The sequence below is a fragment of the Gavialis gangeticus genome, unplaced genomic scaffold (assembly GCF_001723915.1).
Source record: "Gavialis gangeticus isolate Ggan-Ray unplaced genomic scaffold, GavGan_comp1, whole genome shotgun sequence".
Classification (NCBI taxonomy): domain Eukaryota; kingdom Metazoa; phylum Chordata; order Crocodylia; family Gavialidae; genus Gavialis; species Gavialis gangeticus.
Window position 1 is genome coordinate 757707 of NW_017729015.1, and position 19015 is coordinate 776721.

General features: G+C 44.1%; 1 long non-coding RNA gene across 1 annotated transcript in view; it reads left to right on the forward strand.

The window, feature by feature from the left end:
- The window catches only part of LOC109293965, a 112654-nt gene that overhangs the window by 82860 nt on the left and 10779 nt on the right, over positions 1-19015 (forward strand). The window contains exon 5 of the long non-coding RNA XR_002096431.1: positions 5990-6084. This is a non-coding gene — a long non-coding RNA (uncharacterized LOC109293965). The remainder of the gene's footprint in view (positions 1-5989; positions 6085-19015) is intronic.

A 19015-nucleotide genomic window follows, 5' to 3' on the forward strand; every position in this document is an offset into this window, starting at 1 on the left:
GGACTGACTGCTGGACTGTATCTGGGGTGCTTTGGAGCCCGGGTGTGAGCAGATGCTGTTCTTCCTGGGTCTGAGACAAGCTGCAATTGATACCTCTCCAGCGAGGGCTACTCATGAAGTTGGGTGTATGAGCTCTCAGGATCATGTCCAAACTAAACCAGGCTTTGGAGTGGCAGGGGAGGGGGGAGTTGGGGGATTCTGGATTTGAGATACCAGCTCTGTATTTTAGAGGGGGAAGCATCAAGGTGGGAAGAGTATAAATCCCTTATGACCCAGCAGTGAGGACAAAGAGCTGGTGTATGCATTTCATTGCTATATAGGTGACAGGACTGTGGGCAGATGTTGAAATATTAAGAGTTCTACCTGTTTGCTGGTCTGGGCATCTCAGTTACCCTTTAGGGACTACAGACATGTAATTGTAATGGTGCACTTCTCTAGCACTTCTTATTCAGTGATGTCTTTTTGTTCTTTTCTATGGCTGACTTGAAGCAATGATTGCAAGTCTAGTTTAAAGTTAGTTAACTACTCTAATGCTCTCAAGGAAAAGGTATGTATCTTGGCAGTGTCACCATCAAAATTGTATATAAAGTTGTTATGTGGTCCATAGTTTGATCACGATTGCCATAGTCACATTTTGCAAAACTCCTAATTGACCATTTGTGCATCAGGTGACTGCAGCTGCCATGCCTAGTTCGGATCCAGTTTAGGGCCTTCCATGTTTTTCACAGAAGGTCAAAGACAGGAGGCTTTATTGTTGGGTCAGAAATGAGCTGTTTATTGCAAATGGTGGTTTCATTCCACGCTTTCCTCCAAGCTGCTGCACTGTCGTGTCCCACAAGGGCTTGTACACATGTCCACAAAGGTTTCTGAAAGACCAAGTGGTGAGCTGGGAGGTTCTTTAAATCTCTATGAATAGGGATGAGGTCTGGGTTGTCATTCATGCGGACGACTTCTCTGTATATGGCATCATTGCAGCGAATGTCTGGAGGAACAATATTGAGCAACACTGGTAACCATTGAATTGGTGTAGTTTTCAGGGCTCCAGTGATAGCATGCCCAGCAGCTCCCAGCCCCCTGGAACTGAGCCTGGTGGGGGGAAGTGGAGCGCAGCGCCAGGGCTGTGCTCTGCCTCCCTCCACCGGGCTCAGCTCCCAGCACCGCGGAGCTACCTCAGACTTCTCAACCATTTCTAGCAATTTCCTACTGAAGAGGGACTGACTTCCTAGCACAGTGCTCTTACCACCTTCATTTGAAGTTGATGAACACTTGTACACGGCTGAATAGTCATGCACAGAGACACACTCCCTTCTGAAAGCAAAACTGTTTCCCTTGTATCTCATGGACATACAAACAGCAAGAGGTAATACAAGAAGCAAAATTTAGACCTTGTAGGTTGCCATCCTTTCAATGAAAATCTAAGGGAAAATCAAGTGACATTTTGTCGCACAATCAGCCCCCTGAAATGATCCCCCCCCGGATGGTAGTTCCTGGGGCTTATGCTCCGGTAGCCCTCCCTCAGTACTGCTACTGGCTGGAAGAAAGGTTCCTGTTCGGTTTAGAGCTCAGGAAGGTGTTACCTGCCCTGGGCCCTGACTGTGCTGTGGAAAAAAAAGTAAAACTGAGATTTCTGAGTTCCTAGAAGAAATCAAACATCTGCCTGCTGGAGCTTATCCTGTGCTGCTGAGCAAGAGCCCATTTACATAGCCACGGAAAGGTGAACACTGCATGGGTCCAGGTATGGGATCTGATCTGATTCCCAGCTGGATGTCTGGTAACATAGGGACTGCAAGATGAAATCAGCAAATATTTTGTTTTCCATAGGACCAAAAAAAATTGAATTGGTTTCTTCAGACTATGTGCACGTGAAATGGAAGAAAGCTCAGCTCTGATATGGCACTTCTTTCTCACGGCTCCAACTATTTTACAAGGGAGATACTAGTCCTTGTCCAACGACTAAGAAACCCCATTCACAGAGAAATGACTGGGTAAGCTTAGGATCATACTGCAAGGTAGTAGAGGAGGAGAGACCACCCTGCATCCTCTCTAGACGCATCTCTTTCTTTTCCACTTGTGAGAGCTATGGCTGTGGTTGCTTGGTCCAGGAAAGGACACAAACCATACCCCTTTGCCTAGGCACCTCATTCTTACAGGAGTTTTTTTTCGGCAGTTTGGGTTAAAAACCTTGGGCTGATAAACAAAACCTCAGAAAAGCCAGTACTTGCCTACTGGCTTGCAGAGCATGAGTTAGAGACGGGTTGCTGTCCTTTAAATAACTATCATCAAAATTAGAAGGCTATAATATTCTTAAACTATTGAGGCACTTCTCAATGCAACATGGGATCTTGGCCCTTCTCTGTCCTGGGTGTTTGCTTGACCTAATCAGACTGCTACTGGCTGATGTTCTTCCACGTGCAGGGAATCACAAACGCACATTTTGCCACATGGTGTAGCTACCCAACCTTCTTACTTCACCGATAGACACACAAGAAGGAAACCCAATACAGTAGGCTGAGGCCATGATTCAGCTCTCCAGCAGCTGGGTCAGTCCGCTGGTAATGTATTTTGCAGCCATCAGCAGCACTGCCTTTGATCCTTATGTGCAAAGGTGACTTTTCTGGGCTTGAGCTGAGTATTTGCTGCAGAGAAGTGCGTGTATGTGAATTAGCATTTGTTCAGCGAGTGCCTTCATATCGACTTATGTCTGTATGTGGTAGTGCTCATATTCAGAACTTTATTCAGGCAAAATATTTTTATCTGAAAAATGCAGATTCCATTTGATTGAAACGTTTCATATTTGTGTCAATATCAATATATTGTTTTGGTAGGGAAAAAAAACTAAAATGAAAAAGTGAAAATTGAAGAATTTAGATTTTAGAAACAAAACAGTTTTTTCTACTTAAATGTTTCCTTTTGAAATGTACTTCTATGTTATTTAATTTACTTCACTGTTATTTAAAAAAGCTTAAAAAACTGAAAACAAAATACCATGTTGTTTGAGTTAAAATATTTCGCACAAAACATTTTGTTCAATCTGAAATGAATATATTTCGCATTAGTGTGCCAAAAATTAAAAAATCGTTTCATGGTGACTTCAAATATATTTTTTTCTAGACTTGCCAGAAAACTGAAAAATCAGCTGTTTTCGCTTTTATATTCTGATCTACAAGTTCATTGCTCATCTGAATTTAAAAACAGAAGAAATCATTCTATTTTATTTTTAATTCACATCATTAATCTTCTATATGAGGTTTGCTATTCAGCACCCCAACAAAGCTCTGTTGTGACTACAGGAGGCTAGAGATCAGAGAATATAGATCTGTACTGACATCCTCATCATCACTGATTAGGAGTCACAGTAGGAAGGTGTGCTTGACAGAAATATTGCTAGACAGACAGAGAGATTCATTACCAGACCATCAGACATTGCTTAACAGACAGACAAGGCTCTTCCATTCCTGTTTATCATGCTGCGTTCTGCATTGTATACCATTTTTGTCTGTCTAATGTAACTTTTTTTATGAAGCTAGGTGGTTGAGCTATCAATGAACCCTGACCCAGAGAACCACTGGAAGCTTTTCATTTGATCAGTACCCTTTGACCTGTCCATCCTGGGTGGTCTTATCACATGCTAACATCTCACTCCCCCTTCCTCCCCTTTCATTACCACTGGCATAGCTCCCACTGACCTTCCACCCATGTCATGGTATGCTCCCCACAGAAGTGTGTTTTCCCTGGCTACTTGGACGTAGTTGTTGTTCAGTTCAGGTCTCTCACATTCATGAATCAGTGCAAATGTCATTCTTTGCGTGTGTCAAAACATAAAAAAATATTTAAATTACAACCACTTTGGAGAGAGTCCTGTTTCAGCTGGTAGATGATCAAAGTACAGCTTGCAACTGCCTCTGAAGTGTAGGAGTGATTCTGTTACACTCTCTGGGTGCATAAATGGAATAGGAGCACCCTCTGGAGACACACAGATGTCTTCCTATTCCTATAATGGGGGCACTTATGTGTCCAGAAGGGGTAATAGAACTCAAGGGGAAGTCAGCGTTGATCATTCATTAGGTGAAATAAAATTCTATCCTTTTTGTCCCATGGCCTGAAAATTGCAAACCAATAAAGGATATGATATCCATTGCTTATGCGAAGCCTGGAGAAATCACTGATCTCCTCATCTTCATTACTAGGGAGAATTGTTTGGACTGAGCAGCTCCCTGTCAGGTTTCTTTAGTCTTCAATATGAGTAGAGCCAATTTCTAGAGTAACTGAAGCTGACAGGGATTACATCACATTTCCCAAATACTCTGGGCCCTGCCTATTGGCATGTTTCCAAAGTAAATCCAACACTTGCCATCTCCTTGTCTCCTTTGGTGCTGAGGACTCTGCATTCAGCTATGTGTGTATCTATGTGTCACCAGGGATCCAGATTTTCTATTTTCCATGGAAAATTGCAGTTTCCCCTTTAAAGGAGAAAAATACGGGAAACTATGGCTTTAGCTTTGCAGGCTGGCAAAGTTTCAGCCTGCAAGGGGTCTGCTTGGGGCTGGGGGGAGCGGGAAGAGGCCGATCAGATGCAGAGGGTGTCATGTGGCTGTGTGGACATGCACACATGCATGTGGCCAGCAGTACACCTAGGCAGTGTGGTGGAGAGCAGCTCCCCCAGCTGCCTGCAGGTAAGTTGTGGGGGGTGGTAGGCATAGACAACATGTGGTGGGGCACAGGGCCAGATTGAGGTGGTGGCACCAGTAGCTCGTGCCAAGCCCCCACAGTGAGGGAGGAAGTGGGGCAGGATTGGTGGCTGGGGCTTGGGGTGCAGCCCAACTGGGGAAATGCATGGTGCCCAGGGCCCGGGGTTAGGGTGGGAATATGTAGCCGTGGGGCCTGGCCAGGGAGTGGGACAGAGCCATGGACTGCTCATTCAGGGTGGGGGCTGGTGGGGGGACTGGCTCCACACCACTGCATGTGCATCAGGGGAGGGGTCAGGCGCCACAGGTGGTGTGTCAGGGGTCATAGGGGGGCAAGTGGTCCCCCCAGTTTTATGAATTCACAGTGGGACACAGGACTGCAGCCCGGCTAGACTAGTATGGGCAGAAGCCACCTCTGAGTCTTGCTGCCCTTCTCCACTTGCCCGCCAGGTCCCACTTGCTGGGCTGCGGAGGCAGCTCCTGTCCATGCCAGTCCAGCAAGGCTGCAGCCTTGTGTCCTGCTGTGGAAGCAGAAATCTTGGGGGAAGGGGACATGCCCCTGCATCCCTCCCTGCCACTTTGCCTATGCCGTCACCTATGGTTGGGCACCACCCATTGCCCCACGCTCTGGGGGACTTGGGCCTGGGGGCGGGGGGCAGCAGGTCAGGAGTGAGGGGCCCTGGCAAGGCCAGGGGACTATGAGTTTGGAGTAAGGGACACTGGAAGGGCCAGGGGGTTGTGGGTCAGGAGTGAAGTAACAGCAATGGCAGGGGCAGGGCATTGGCATATCAGGTCTGCTCAGCACCACAAAGCAGTGAAGGGGACAGCTGCAGCTGGACCTGTGTCCTGGTGAGTGAAGAGGGCAGGGGGAGTTCTGATTTTCCATGGTAAAAAAATAAATCAAATGCCATACTACATAGGCATTTGGAATTTATTTTATTCTAATGATTGAAGCACTGGTAGGCTTCCAAATTGCTTTAAAATTGTAAATATATCAATAAAACATTGTGCTCAAATGATACCTATATATAGTGCCATTTCATTTTAATTGCAGCAAAACTTGGATTTAGGAGTTTTAATCAGAGAATTTGGGGTTTTGTCAGAGAAGCTTGGATTTTTAAACTGAGAAAACCAGGATCCCTGATTATAAGTATAAATCCAGATCAAGTCACTGGTATTTATTTGGAATGTATTGTATAGAATATCCTTGGTAAATGTATTATAGAGTTGGCAGTGCTTTATTTGACATACAGTACATTAACTGCCTTATAAAATATACATTATATGCATATTTTCTTTTTCAGTGTCTGGCTGTAGGTCTGTAAGCTACCCTCTGGGATTCAACTGGGATTCAACTACCTTCTGCAGCTGGGAAATGACAGGCATCTTCATTTCTCTAGTATTTCAATTAGCACATTTGTGGCCTAATTTTTTTTATTTTCTGATCTAAATTGTTATGGGTGTGCATGTGCATGCTTGTGTGTCTGTGCGTGTGTGTAATGTTATTTGCCCATGGATTAGAAATTTGTCTTATTTACTAATTTTCCAGAGATAATTTAATTTCCTCCATAGACATGTGTGCACAAGCACACTCTCTCTCTCTCTTTGACACACACACACACATTCACGCATGAGAGAAAACTCTTTCATTCCAAAGCTTGCGAGTGAGAGTCTGATCACAGTTACATCAGAGTTAATTCAGAAGTCAGTGGAGTTGCTCTGGATGGAGTGTGGTGCACATGAGTTCATAATTCCTCTGGGTGCGTCTACGTGAGATGTTACTGCACAGTCATTGCTGTTCATTTATTTAGTACGTGTATTAGCAAGCACTAAATAAATGCACAGTAACTGCAGTTACTGCGCACTAGCAGTAGTCATCTTTTAGGTGACACTAATGAGCAGTAGCCTAATAATACTGCACAGTAGCATATTAACTTGTCTGTACTGTAATGTGCTACTGTGCACTATTTTTCAGCTACTGCCATGCATTCAATTGTGCCGTGCAAGCCAGGCACAAAGATGTTCTACGTGTGTTTTTAATTTTATGGTACCATAAATTGCCTGAGCATGTGGTATGTTGCTATTTATTGTGTGATTACAAATGTTAATTATGCCATAAATGTAATATCTGCCAGGGGCCTAGGGAAAAACAACTGGATTAGTTTATGAAAACAGATGATTGATGCAGTTAGAGCTGTAGCGATAACTGACGGGTTATAATCAGACAAGGTAGCACAGAGGGATGCTGAAGAGATTATAAGGTAGGTAAGAAACACTGTAGTATACTGTTTTTTTCACAGCATCTGATGAAATTAGCTCAATTTCATGAAAGCTTCTGGTCCATAACTATCTTATTTAGTCTATAAAGGTGGATATCTATCCTGCCTATAGACAAGAAGAACAGGTTCCTCCCAAAAATACTGTCAGGACCCCTGGGATTTGAATCCAGATCTTTCACACCCACCCGCAGAAGAAGAAGGGGAGGAAGGAGGATCTGGATAACTATAGACCAGTTTGCCTCACCTCTATCCTTGGAAAAACCTTTGAAAAAATTATTAAGGATCACATTTGTGGGAGTCCAGCAGGAACAATAATGCTGAAGGGCAACCAACACAGGTTCATAGCAGGTAGATCCTGGCTGTCTAACCTTGTTTCTTTTTATGACCAGGTCACAAAATGCTTAGATGTAGGGGACAAGGTAGATGTCATCTACCTGGATTTTAAGAAAGCCTTTGATACAGTATCTCATCCTATTCTCATAAATAAACTGAGCGGCTATGACGTAGATGATTACATGGTCGGCTGGGTGGCAAATTGGCTATCAGGATGCACCCAGAGAGTGGTGGTGGATGGGTCAGCACTGACCTAGAAAGATGTGTGCAGTGGAGTTCCCAAAGATTTGTTCATTGGACTGGTGCTATTCAATGTCTTCATCAGTGACTTGGATGAGGGCAGGAGGACCTTCCAGAGGGATGGATTTAGATTGGCCAACATAGTGATGTCTGAATCACCTGTGCATTCAAACTGGAAGATCAAAAACAAACATGATCAAATGGGGCTACTCTAATGACATGATATGTGCAAGTGCAGTGAAGTGCAGACTATGGAGTACCTGCTCATTTGACAACTCCTTGGTGAGACCTGTATGAAGCAAGACCTTGCTGCAGCAATGGTAAGAGCCATTGCTTGTGCACAATTCTGAAAAAAATGTAGTTTATGACAAGGACATGAGAAGAAGAACCTGGGACTTCCCAGGAGGATCCCAAATGCAGCACCAGGTGACCTGAATGCATCAGTAGGAGCCACAAGCCCCAGGTGGGAGGGCTGTATAGTCTAGAGGAGGACACTGGTACATGGGCAGCTCAGTGTCTTCATATACACTGCCCTGGCTTTTGTGCCCTGGAGAGGTCACTTCAGTTTCACTTTATATTTCAAGTGAGGATTACGTTCAGTGAGCTGATGTCTCACTTAGCGTAATTCTATTGTTTCATGAGACAGACGGATGCCTGTTTGTTAAAGTGACACTATTGTTGGATGCTGCTGCCTTGGAACCTCCTGCTTGACTCTGTGGTAGCCTCAGCCTACCAGGCCTTCTGGGAGGAAGGGAAGCATGGGCAAGTATGCCTGATAAGAGCCAGCAGATGTGATGGTAGAAGACCATCTTTCAAACCCAAGCCTGCATTTCCCTTTAGGGGAGGGGTAGTGGCTTTCGATGGATTGATCACAGCAGATGGATCTGAAGAGTTCTGGTGAGAGTGACTATGGCGACAGCACTTTGGACACGGTCAGCCAAACTGGAGATGATTTGACTTGACTTCAGCAGGATTATGCTACAAAAGACTGTAAATGTACAGGCTTCTGATTTAAATTATTTCATTCAGTTAATGAGTGGCCTGGACTGGGAATCAGTGTCTGGGGGGTTGTGAGGGCCTCTGTGGTCTCTTTTTTGACTTTGGGCTCCCTGAAATGAATCAAGAGTGAGTAATAATGTTTTTTTGGTCATGATCGAGGAACAGGATGTGAAATTCTGCTTGGAGACTTTGAGATAGCGTGTACTATAGGAAAGGTATATAACCTCAGTGGGGCTTGGACTGTGGCCTGGAAGGGCTGTGCCCTCCCGTGGGTGGAACTGTGAAGCCATGTGGCAAAGGAGTACAGTGAGCCCTAGCAGCATAACTTGTTGGGGGAGGAGGGACATATATTTTGTATGTGTGCCAAGTCCTTTGTGAATGCAACTGGGGGTGGTGAAGAACCTACAGGAAAAAGTTGGCAGGGAAAGAACGAGGAGAGTCCACAAGGGACCATACTCATGGTAGAAGAGGTGGTAGGGGAAACCTTGCAGAAGGGCCTAGACCCACAGCAGGTTTACATTGAGGAGGCTGCAGGGATGGCTGACTTGTTGGAGGAGGAGAAGAAGGAAAGGACTTGGGATCCAGAGGAGGAACCAGAGGGCTCTTCTAGAAATGGGCAGGGTGGGGGGGGAAGATGAAGATGGAAACTGGACTTAAAACAGTGGCTGTATGAAGAGAAAGAGGACTAGCCAGTCCAAGAAAAGAGGTGACAATGCAGGTCAGAGGGAAAAGGAGGTTGGCAATGTATGTCATCTCATGGGATGCTCCCTAGTTCTCTCTCTCGTGCCTGAAGAGCCCTGAGCCCTCAGACCAGGGATTTTAGTCAGAGAGGTCCCTGGAAGAAAGCCTGTAGAAGTTTATGAGATTTACACAAATGAATGAGGGAGAAGAAGGGGCAAACTGGGCACTCAGAATCCAGTGATTAGCCCCATGGACAATTTATAAAGTTGGCATAGGGGTTTTTTTATTTTATTTTTGGTCAATGGTAATTACAGTAGCCTCTATTTTTTAAAAAAATGGTGTTGCAAAATCACTGGGCCCATAGCCTGTCCATCCTGTCAGGCTGCAATGAAAATAGAGCCATTGCACTGCCTCATGGACTTAGAAGTCCTCCTGTTACTTCACTAGGGGATTTCAGTTCCACCCTAGAGGAAGAAACAGGGTTCAGAAGAGGGAATTACACCCTGAACAAGTTAGCTAAGATCCTTGGCCGGATCATAAAGGAGCAGAGGCTTCAGGGCACCCAAAAAAGCAGCCCAGAGTCATAGATGTCTGGGTTGTTAGAACAACTTGAATTCTTGCTGTCTTTTTGACCCTTCAGCTCTCGTTTGAAGGTAATTTAAACAGCTCTAGATTGACCAATCTGTCTCTGTGCCTGTTGTGGAGCTGTTTGAGGATGTTGATGTATCTTTTGACGTCTTTGTGACTGTACTGAGCTACTTGTGTAACATTTTGATTAAGTAGCTAAGTTGTTGGGGGGTTTTTTTGTATTCTTATTGTTTCGGTTTTTTAAAAAAGTGATTCTATTGCAGTTAAAAGGGGTTTTTTTGAGGGGGGGAGTTTATGATTTCACATGGCTAACAGTTGCCACGTGCCATACAGCATGTCTGGTATCTTTGATCCATTATAATCATTTCCTTATGCTAGCAACTGCTCTCATGTGCTAGCAGCTGTTCTCATGTTGGGAAGTGGAGTAATTCTAGCAACCAGTCACAGGTTATTCAAATCCTGTAATGCAATGGCAGTATACATTCAACACACAGGGCATGTCTACATGTGCGTATTAATGTGTTAATGCTTATTAATGCCTATTACAAGTATTGTCCTGCTGTGGAGTAAATTAGTTACTCCAGCCTAATAGGGGAGCACATGTAGACACCGTGAGGTTTACTGTGCAGCTAATTAGTCAACTGTGCAGCTAATTAGTCATATTGTGTAGATGTGCCCACTGTCTAATGTCTTGAATGAGCTGATCTTTTCCATAGTAAGCATTAGTATTTAGTGACTGAATAGAAAGGGCAATTATGTTGGTACTTAATGTTGCTAGGTTGGCTCCCCAGTTTAAAGTAGCAGAGAAGACCAGTATTGTTTTTTTTCATGGTCCACTGAGCTCTTCTTGATGGTGCTTTCTTTCACTACAAAGGAAACTAGCAAAACAGATATGTTATTTTCAAATCTAAGTGGTTTATTCAGAAAGAAATTGAAGGAACTAAAACTGAAGCACTTGGGTGAAATATGCCAACCACAATTCGGCCTTAGAAAATGACTCTGTTAACAAAAAGTCTAGATCACAAAATCACAGAAAACAAGATGTAGAGGTCAATAGTCACAAGCCTAAATAAAGCTTTCACTGACATACTTCAAGAAGAGGAATTAGAATTACACTTGAAATTGAAAGAGACTTTTCAGAAGATCAAAGAAAAGCTGGGCAGCAAAAAAGGCATCAGTATTCTACCATTAAAAACTGTAGATCATGTTAAGACAGAGAAAAACAAAAGTTAATTAAAATCTGTTCCAAATACAAACACAGGTCATCAATGAGACACAGCAATTAATGTCACTTGCTGTCCAAGTGGTCTCTAAAATGACTGGGATAAAATTCACAACCCATCAGCTCCCATCACATCCTTTGAAACACCAGCAACCTTTATAGAGGGCAAGACTTGAGACAAAACTCCTGAAAAAAGAGAGGCTAAGTCAACTTAAAGCCATGTATAAAGGCATTAATAAAAAAAAAAGGAAATACTTAAGAAATATATGGAAACCAGAGAACTAAAACAGTTATGAAAGACCTAGTCTTAGAAAAAATGAGAAGATACGCTAAAAGAATTAAGACGTACAGGATGCATCTACACATTCATTAATGTGCTTTAGATTAGGTTGCCTTGGGTGTCCTTCAGGTGGGATAAGCCAATGCCTGAGCATGTTGGGGCACTGAGTAGCAAAAGGAGCCCCTGGACTCTACAGGGTCTCGAAGAGTGCACAGTGACTGGGGTTTGCAGCAGGTTCTTACTCAGATCGAAAGGTTTTTGTGGTTTGAGGTTAGAGCAGTTGGTACTTGAGCAACAGAATCTCTTATTCCCAGATAGGTGAGCATCACTGGTGCTGCTGAATGGAGAATCTCTACAAAAGGAAGATGTTTGACTAGAGGGCTGTGCCAAGGCAGGAAGTAAATTTTAATTCATTGTCTTTTGTAGAGGCTCTAGAAGGGCATGATTATGAACATACTGGAGCATATTAAGGATGTTGTTGACTAGCCATCATCTTAAACTCAACATGGCTCAGGAAGAGTTCTTAATCGCCTCAGCCTCTTTTACAAGCTTTCTTGCTCACTGTGGAGAGTGCAACCTTCCTACCTATCACTTGGCTCCATACCCAGGGAGCTTTGATGCAGATATCTTTCTAGGTCCCCACATTCAGGCTGTGTTTAATTCTGGTAAATTATTTTGGCATGGCACATCTAAATATCACCTAATACTTTTCTACAACTGAAATTTTTGTCCAGGTTCTTGTCTTCTCATGTCTTGATTAAAGCAACATCGTCCCCATTTATATCCATCCAGAATGCTGCTGCAAAAGCCATCCTCCTTTCCCACTGCTTTGACTACGTCACCTTTCTGCACCCCTCCACTGGCTCTCCCTTCCCTATCACATGAAACATAAACTACCTGTTTTCACTTGCAAAGGTCTTTCATCTTGAGTTTGCTTGGATCATAAACTTAATAATATAGCCCTAGGCCCCTAGCATAATAATGAAGTTTCTAGTTTCTTTTTAACTGGAGAAAAATATGCATTGTGTTATGGGATGATGCACCACACTACTTGTTCAAAATCCCAGATATGTCCATGATCTTAACATTGCATATTTAGTGGTTGATTGTCGAACAGCTGGCACTTTCTCTACCGTTTGCTTCTATAACAGGAGTTTCTTCTTGAGGGAGATTTTCAAAGGTGAAAATACCAGGTAGGTGTCTAACTGGAGACTAGAGAAGCAGCTGTATGGCAGACTGTTGCTGCTGGGAAAGTGATTACTTGGTCACTTTCTTATGCTTTATGATGGGCGTTTCTCAAATTTCTGAGCTTTGATGGCTGCCACATAAAACCAGGAAGGAATATTTTTCTTCTTCTGCAGTGCTGCTACATGTCAGAGTTTTTTTTCCACCTTCCTTAGAAGCACTGGACATTGGCTGAAGCTAAGACTGGGGGTTTTGATTAGTGTGTGCTGATGCTTTTGCTGGGACTTAAACCCAGATGCTGCTGGCTTTAGCGTCTTGCCTCTCAGCTCAGACCCATTACCACATTTGGGGTCAGGAAAGAATATTACTCCATGGTTGGATTAGTACAGACTATGAGGGTTTTGGGGTTTTTTTGCCTTCTCTCTCAAGAGTATTTTAACATCCCTTGCAGCAGGAAGACATCAGCCACTGCGTTTCCCCTGTTTTGCCTGTGGCAGGTTAGGGCATTCGGTCTTGTGATTGTGTCAGGGTTGGCTGTGTAGTTTTGCTGATAGGTTAGATTAATGGATTTGCATAGAATGGCTCAGATAGGGATGCTATTGCCTCAGAAAGGGGGGTGGACTAGATGACCTCTGAAGGGCCCATCAGCCTTACTTCTGTACGATTCTACGAACAGTTATCTATCCCTTTTGCCAGTCTGATATTTGGGATTTCTTCAGTGTTCCCCAGCACAGTCTCTGCTCCTCTGGGAATCCCACCTGTGTCTGCCCGAAGATTTCCTTTGAACCCTTGGGAAATCACAGCATATCACTCCTGGGAACAAGCCAATTCATGCCAAGATCTGGCACTTAAGGCAGTGTGGATCAGGTTCAGGCATTGCTATCAGTCAGTGAGATCAAAAATTGCTCCATAGTGTATCTTGTTGGAGAAACTCTAAGATAGCACAGTCTAGCAATAAGCAACACTTTATCCTAAAACTCATTTTGGAAAGATCTCCCATCTGGTCCTCTGTCCATTACCCAGCACTTTTCTTCTTTCCTGTTAGAAAGTTATTGGCTTGCACTTTCCACTGCCCAAAGGGCAACTGGCCTGCTCTTTGCCAATGCGGCTTCTCCAGGTGCCCATGGAAAACCCACAGCCCTGTCAGCGGTGCTGAACCTGCTTTTGACCCCTCTGGTCTGTAAGAAGGAGGGAACAGATCAAGGCAAGGTAATAACCTCTGAGCTGTCACCCATTCTGACCCTGAAAACCTAGTCCCAAAATACTTAGCCAGTGAAATTCAGGGGGAGTTCACAGCATGGCTTCTAGGCTCTCACAGTATTAATGCTTTGAGCCAGGTGGTGTTTGTGGAGTAAATCAAACTTTCTTAGTTGGTGCAGGAGGGGTAGCTATTCTCACTCAAGAGCCACGTTTGGCTCCCCCAACATAACTTTCCTGTCTCCACGCCACTGCTCAATCTGCAGTGAACAGCTCCTTCCAAGATGCATCTACATGAGAAGTTTACTGCATAGTTGACTAATTAACTGCACAGTAAATGCCTTGATACTACACGTGCACTCCTATTAATTAAGTACATGTGCACCCCTATTAGGGTGCATGAAACCAATAAACTCTGCAGCGGGGTAGTACTTATAAATATAAATACTATCCTGCTGCAGAGTTTTTTTGTGTGCAGTAATGCACGTGTAGATGCTGCCCCAGCTGGCTAGGTCACAGACTGCTTCAGTGCAGGGCTAGCCAACAGGCAGCCCACACATTAAAGCACCTTCGTGCCCCAGCCAGCCCCCCCCACAGCATGTGGAGCCCAGTCAGAGCAGTCTTGGGCTGGCAGGCTGATTCTCTGGGGTTTATTCTCCAGAGTTTATTTGTGTGCATTAATCACATGTGGAGACATATCCCCAGTGACCCAGGTTGGAACTCCCTTTCCCCTTTTGACATTCTCTTCAATGAAGCACTGTAATTTGGTTCTGAATCTGTTCCTAGGCTTTGTATTTTCCTCCCTGGCACAAACCCCACACCTTTGTCTGGCAGGATGGCTCCTTTCCTGTCACAGGTCAGAACTTCAATGTGTTGAGTTTGTGGTTTCCTGTCCTGGAGGTCAGGCCCATTGAAGCTACCTGTTGAGCCTTGAGGAAGGGGAACGGGGGTAGGGCTGCTACCCTGTGGGAGTGTCTACATGTGCCATTAATGCGCCTTAAGGTTACTGTACTTTAAAACAAGACATAATAAATTGCCCCTGGGAACCTGTCTACATGTGCACCCATGTCAGGAGCAAATTTGTTCCCAGGGCCTGTGTCCCCATGAGTAGGAATGTGTGGCTTGTGCCTCTAAGCCTTTTGAGGCATCACAAAATGCATGCAGTACATGTTAATGTGTTTGATGCACTGCATATTTGCAGCACAGAGACAAAATTAGATACCAGGAAATCCTGGTATCTAAAAAAAAATGCTCCAAAAAAAGCAGCACAGCAGCAGCAGCACGCAATCTTTTGTGGATTGCTGCTACTGCAACCCTGGGAGGCCCCCAGGACCCTAGGTAAGGCTGTTGGCACCAGCCCAGTTGCTGGACCCAGCCTCACTTACCCCACCTGGGGCAATTTGCTGTGCACCACAGCATATATGCAGGAGTATGTCCAGGGACAAGTAGCAGAAGCACACATATATGCCACTGCTATTTGTACCTAGGGAAATGCATGTGCATGCTCTTGGGGACATGCCCAAAGGGAGCAGTTGAGTCCAGAGGGTAGGGAGGGAGCTGTCCCAGAGCAGAGGACATCTCCCAGCCATGTGGAGTTAGGGATCACAGCCTGGCTCATGTATATACGCATACATGCTCACACAGTTCTGTGAGATCTCAATTGTAATGTTTTAGTGCTGAACTGCCACAATTATCAAGAGGGAAATTAGCCCAAACCTTAGAACTGAATATTCTCTGGGTAAAAATTCTTTTCTGAAACTCAGAAAAGCCCCATCTGTCTTATGACTTAAACCAAATCCTCAGTAACCCCAATTCTTTGGAGTGTTTAGGGACTTGTTCTCTGTCTAGCTTTCAACTTTTTTGTAGAATGGGATCATCTTCCAACTAGATAATATTTTAACTAGTGTTTTGAAGTGGTAGCTGATTATTCATCGGGAGTGTCACATGTGCATTAATGTGCTGTTGCTACTGCACATTAAATTTAGTACCCCTAACGGGAGGTACTAACTAAATGTGCAGTAACTTGTGCAACTGTGCAGTAGAAAAGGCACATGGTCTTTTTGTGATGCTTAATGCACAGCAGACTAATTCTACTATGCATTAGTGCATTAGCAAAGTTTTTGCTGTGCCATGCTAATGCAGAGTAGAATTAGTTTACTGTGCATTAAGCGTCTCATGTAGATGTACCTACTGTCATCTATAATGTCCTGATTAGCTTTGTACATAAATATTCCTTGGTAATCAGCTCAGACCAAGGCCCTAGGCCCAGCTGGTCTTAATTGAGTGATCAGAGCAACCAATCCCCTGGGGCTCCAGTAAACGGTCCCACCCACTCCAGCCTTTAGAAGAAAGCTGGAGGCAACAGTAGCATGTCTGGGCAAAGACATCCTTGTTCCAGACCCCTCCACAGTTCCTTGACATGACTTAACTGGAACTTCAACTCTAACTCCAGGCTCCCTGGACTTTGTCTGATTAACCAGGTGACTTCCTCTAACTGCCCATGCCCCGGTCCCTAACACCTTGCCTCCTCTGTTTCTCTTGTTGGCATTTGCCAAAAAGGCTGGATCGCTGTGTCCGGCTCCAACTCTCTAGAGTGGGGCAGGATTAAAAAGAAACCCCAGGGGAGCTCTCCAGAATGACAGCTCACTAGAGATGGCTGCAAGTTGGAAAAGGAGGCAAAAACTAATGTGACGCTAGTGGGTGCCTGTGCCTGTGCATTGAGGCTGCTCCAGTATGCTGTAATTACAAGGCATTGGAGCAGACTTGATTAATCGAGTCTGCTGGAGTGTGGTAATTACTGTGCCCCAGCAGACTTCAGTGTCATATATATCAGTGTCCCCATGCTGAAAGATGGCGGCAGGAGTGCTTTAACTAAAGCTTATGGAACGAGCTTTAGTTTAAGTGCCCCCACTGCCATTTTTCAGCACTGGGATGCATTTATACATGTGCTCCAGAAGGAGGGGGTGCGGGGGGAGGACACTTTTGAGCTGCTCTTATTAAAGTGCCCAGAGCGTTATGTGTGTCAGCATTTCTGTACTAAAACATGGCGGCAGGGGTGCTTTAAAATGCCCCCACTGCCATTTTTCAGTGTGGGGATGCTGATACACATGGCGCTGGAGTCTGCTGGAACGTGGTAATTACCGTGCTTTAGCAGCCTTGATGCAAATGTATAGGTGCCCTCGGAGCTGCTCTAATTAAAGCGTCCCCCCCACCGCCTCCCAGACATGTGTATAAACACCCAATGTGCCAAATCCTGGGAAGTACTGAGTAGTAGTACCTTTCAAGATTTGGCCCCAGTATGTTTGTTGGTCATGTCAGGGAGCAGTAGGGAGAGGAAGGGGAATTGCTTTGGAGTGGGAATAAAAGGCTGAGGGCCAACTGGGCTACAGAAGCCACATTCTTTTCTGACACCTTCGAGCTCTGGCAGAAGCCAGTAGGTTGGCTGAGCTTGAGTATCTTCAACTCTCAGCCGGCCTCTCCCAATTCCCAGAGTTACAGCTTCTGTCCCAAGTCTCTGGGCAGGGGATGAGGTCATGGCACAGTAACTCCAAGGCAGTGATAGGAGAAGACCAGGTGATGAAATCCAGGTCTGAAAACCATCTGATTTCATCCGGATTTCTTGATCTAGACACTGAGTTTAAAAACTAAATCTCATCTATTTTATTTGGCATTACGTTTTTAATAGCAATAGCACCAAAGTGCAAGCATCCCCTTACCTTTGTGGAGCAGAGCTGTGGCTATGCATGCAAATGGGACTCTACCCTAATGATGACTGTCAGAACATCCTGGTTTTGTTTATTGCTGCTCTTTGTAGTTATTACTCGTATTACCCCAATGCCTAAGGATCCTAATTATTGAGTGGGATCCCATTGTGCTAGGTGCTGATGTGTTAAAACAGAAACACTACAGTATTTCTATACTCCTCCTTTCTTTGGCCCCTTTTTACCTCAATCAAGAAATCCAAAGAATAATTTTTCAACATGCTTTCTGAAATGGGGGCATCAGAACTGCACTAAATATTTTATAGTTATTGCTGCAGTTCCAAACATGGAGGTAACATATCCTTCCTACTCCTACTTGTGACTCTCCTGTTTATTCATCCAAAGATGGCATTAGACCTCCTGACCACTGTTCACATTAAGAGCTCACACTGGTAATTTCTGTTTTGACCTGCATGTTATTTTCAGACTTACAGCTGCCCAGGTTAGAGTCCCCAGCCGTGTAAACAAATAGGCACTCTCATACATATGTTTCCAGATGTATGGCAGCACAATTGACCATATTGAAAACGGCATATTTGCATTGCACTCAAGATACCAAGTGAGGCAGGTTACTTTGTATCAGGGACTTGTCCTCCTCACTGTTTACTTCTCTCCAATTTTTGCCATTTGTCAAGTTGACTGATAAAAGTATTTAACAGGGCAAGACAAAAACTGATCCTTGCAGGACCGTTCTGGCTCAGTGGTGATTCTCTGGCTACATTCTGAAATGCATGAGTCAACCAGTTTTTAATCCATGTCATATATAACATGTGGTTTTTATGTCATTCTCGTTTCTGAGTCAAGGTGCCATGTGCTACTGAATCAAATGACTTGTAAAAGCCTAGTCCTTTATCAATTAAACTTGTAATATCCTAAAATATTTTTGCTAGTTTGATAAAAACTATATTCAGTGAACCCATATTGATGACATTGATTACGTTAGTCTGTTTAGATGTTTATTAATTTTGTGGTGTGCTTAATTATGACTATGAATTGTGTTCCATTGTTTTGCCTAGGATTGGAATCAAGCTGACAAGTCTAGAAGAACTCAGGTCATTTTGTTTAGTCTTAAACAGCATTTACTTGCATCCTATCATTTGGAAATTCCCCAGTGTTCCAAGAGTTGTTAAAAGTTTCTAGAGCTTCTTGGGCTGCTCTTTTAAAATTAAATATAAAATAGGTTCAAATTAAATTCTTGTTATTGTCTCTCAGTGACTGGATAAAACGTCTTCATATAATAAGAAAAAAATTATTAAGATTTTTTCCCCTCCATTAGCTCCCTGTGAAGTTGGCCAGGGGAGCTCAGAGTCAAGCTGAACTCTGCTTCTCCATCCATTGTCATCAGCAGTAAAGATGCTTAAAGTCAAATCTGGCCCTCCTTAACCTGTACTTATAAAACACCTTTGTCTTTAGATCCCACCCTCAGTGTCATGTGTATAACAATTGCCTTCAGCTGATTGCACAGGCCTAATTGCTTGGTCCTTTGTCTGAAACTTAGCAAACAATTCTGTTGCTGATGCACAAGAAAGAAGAGAATGAATCTCTCCTCCCCTTCCACACCCCCC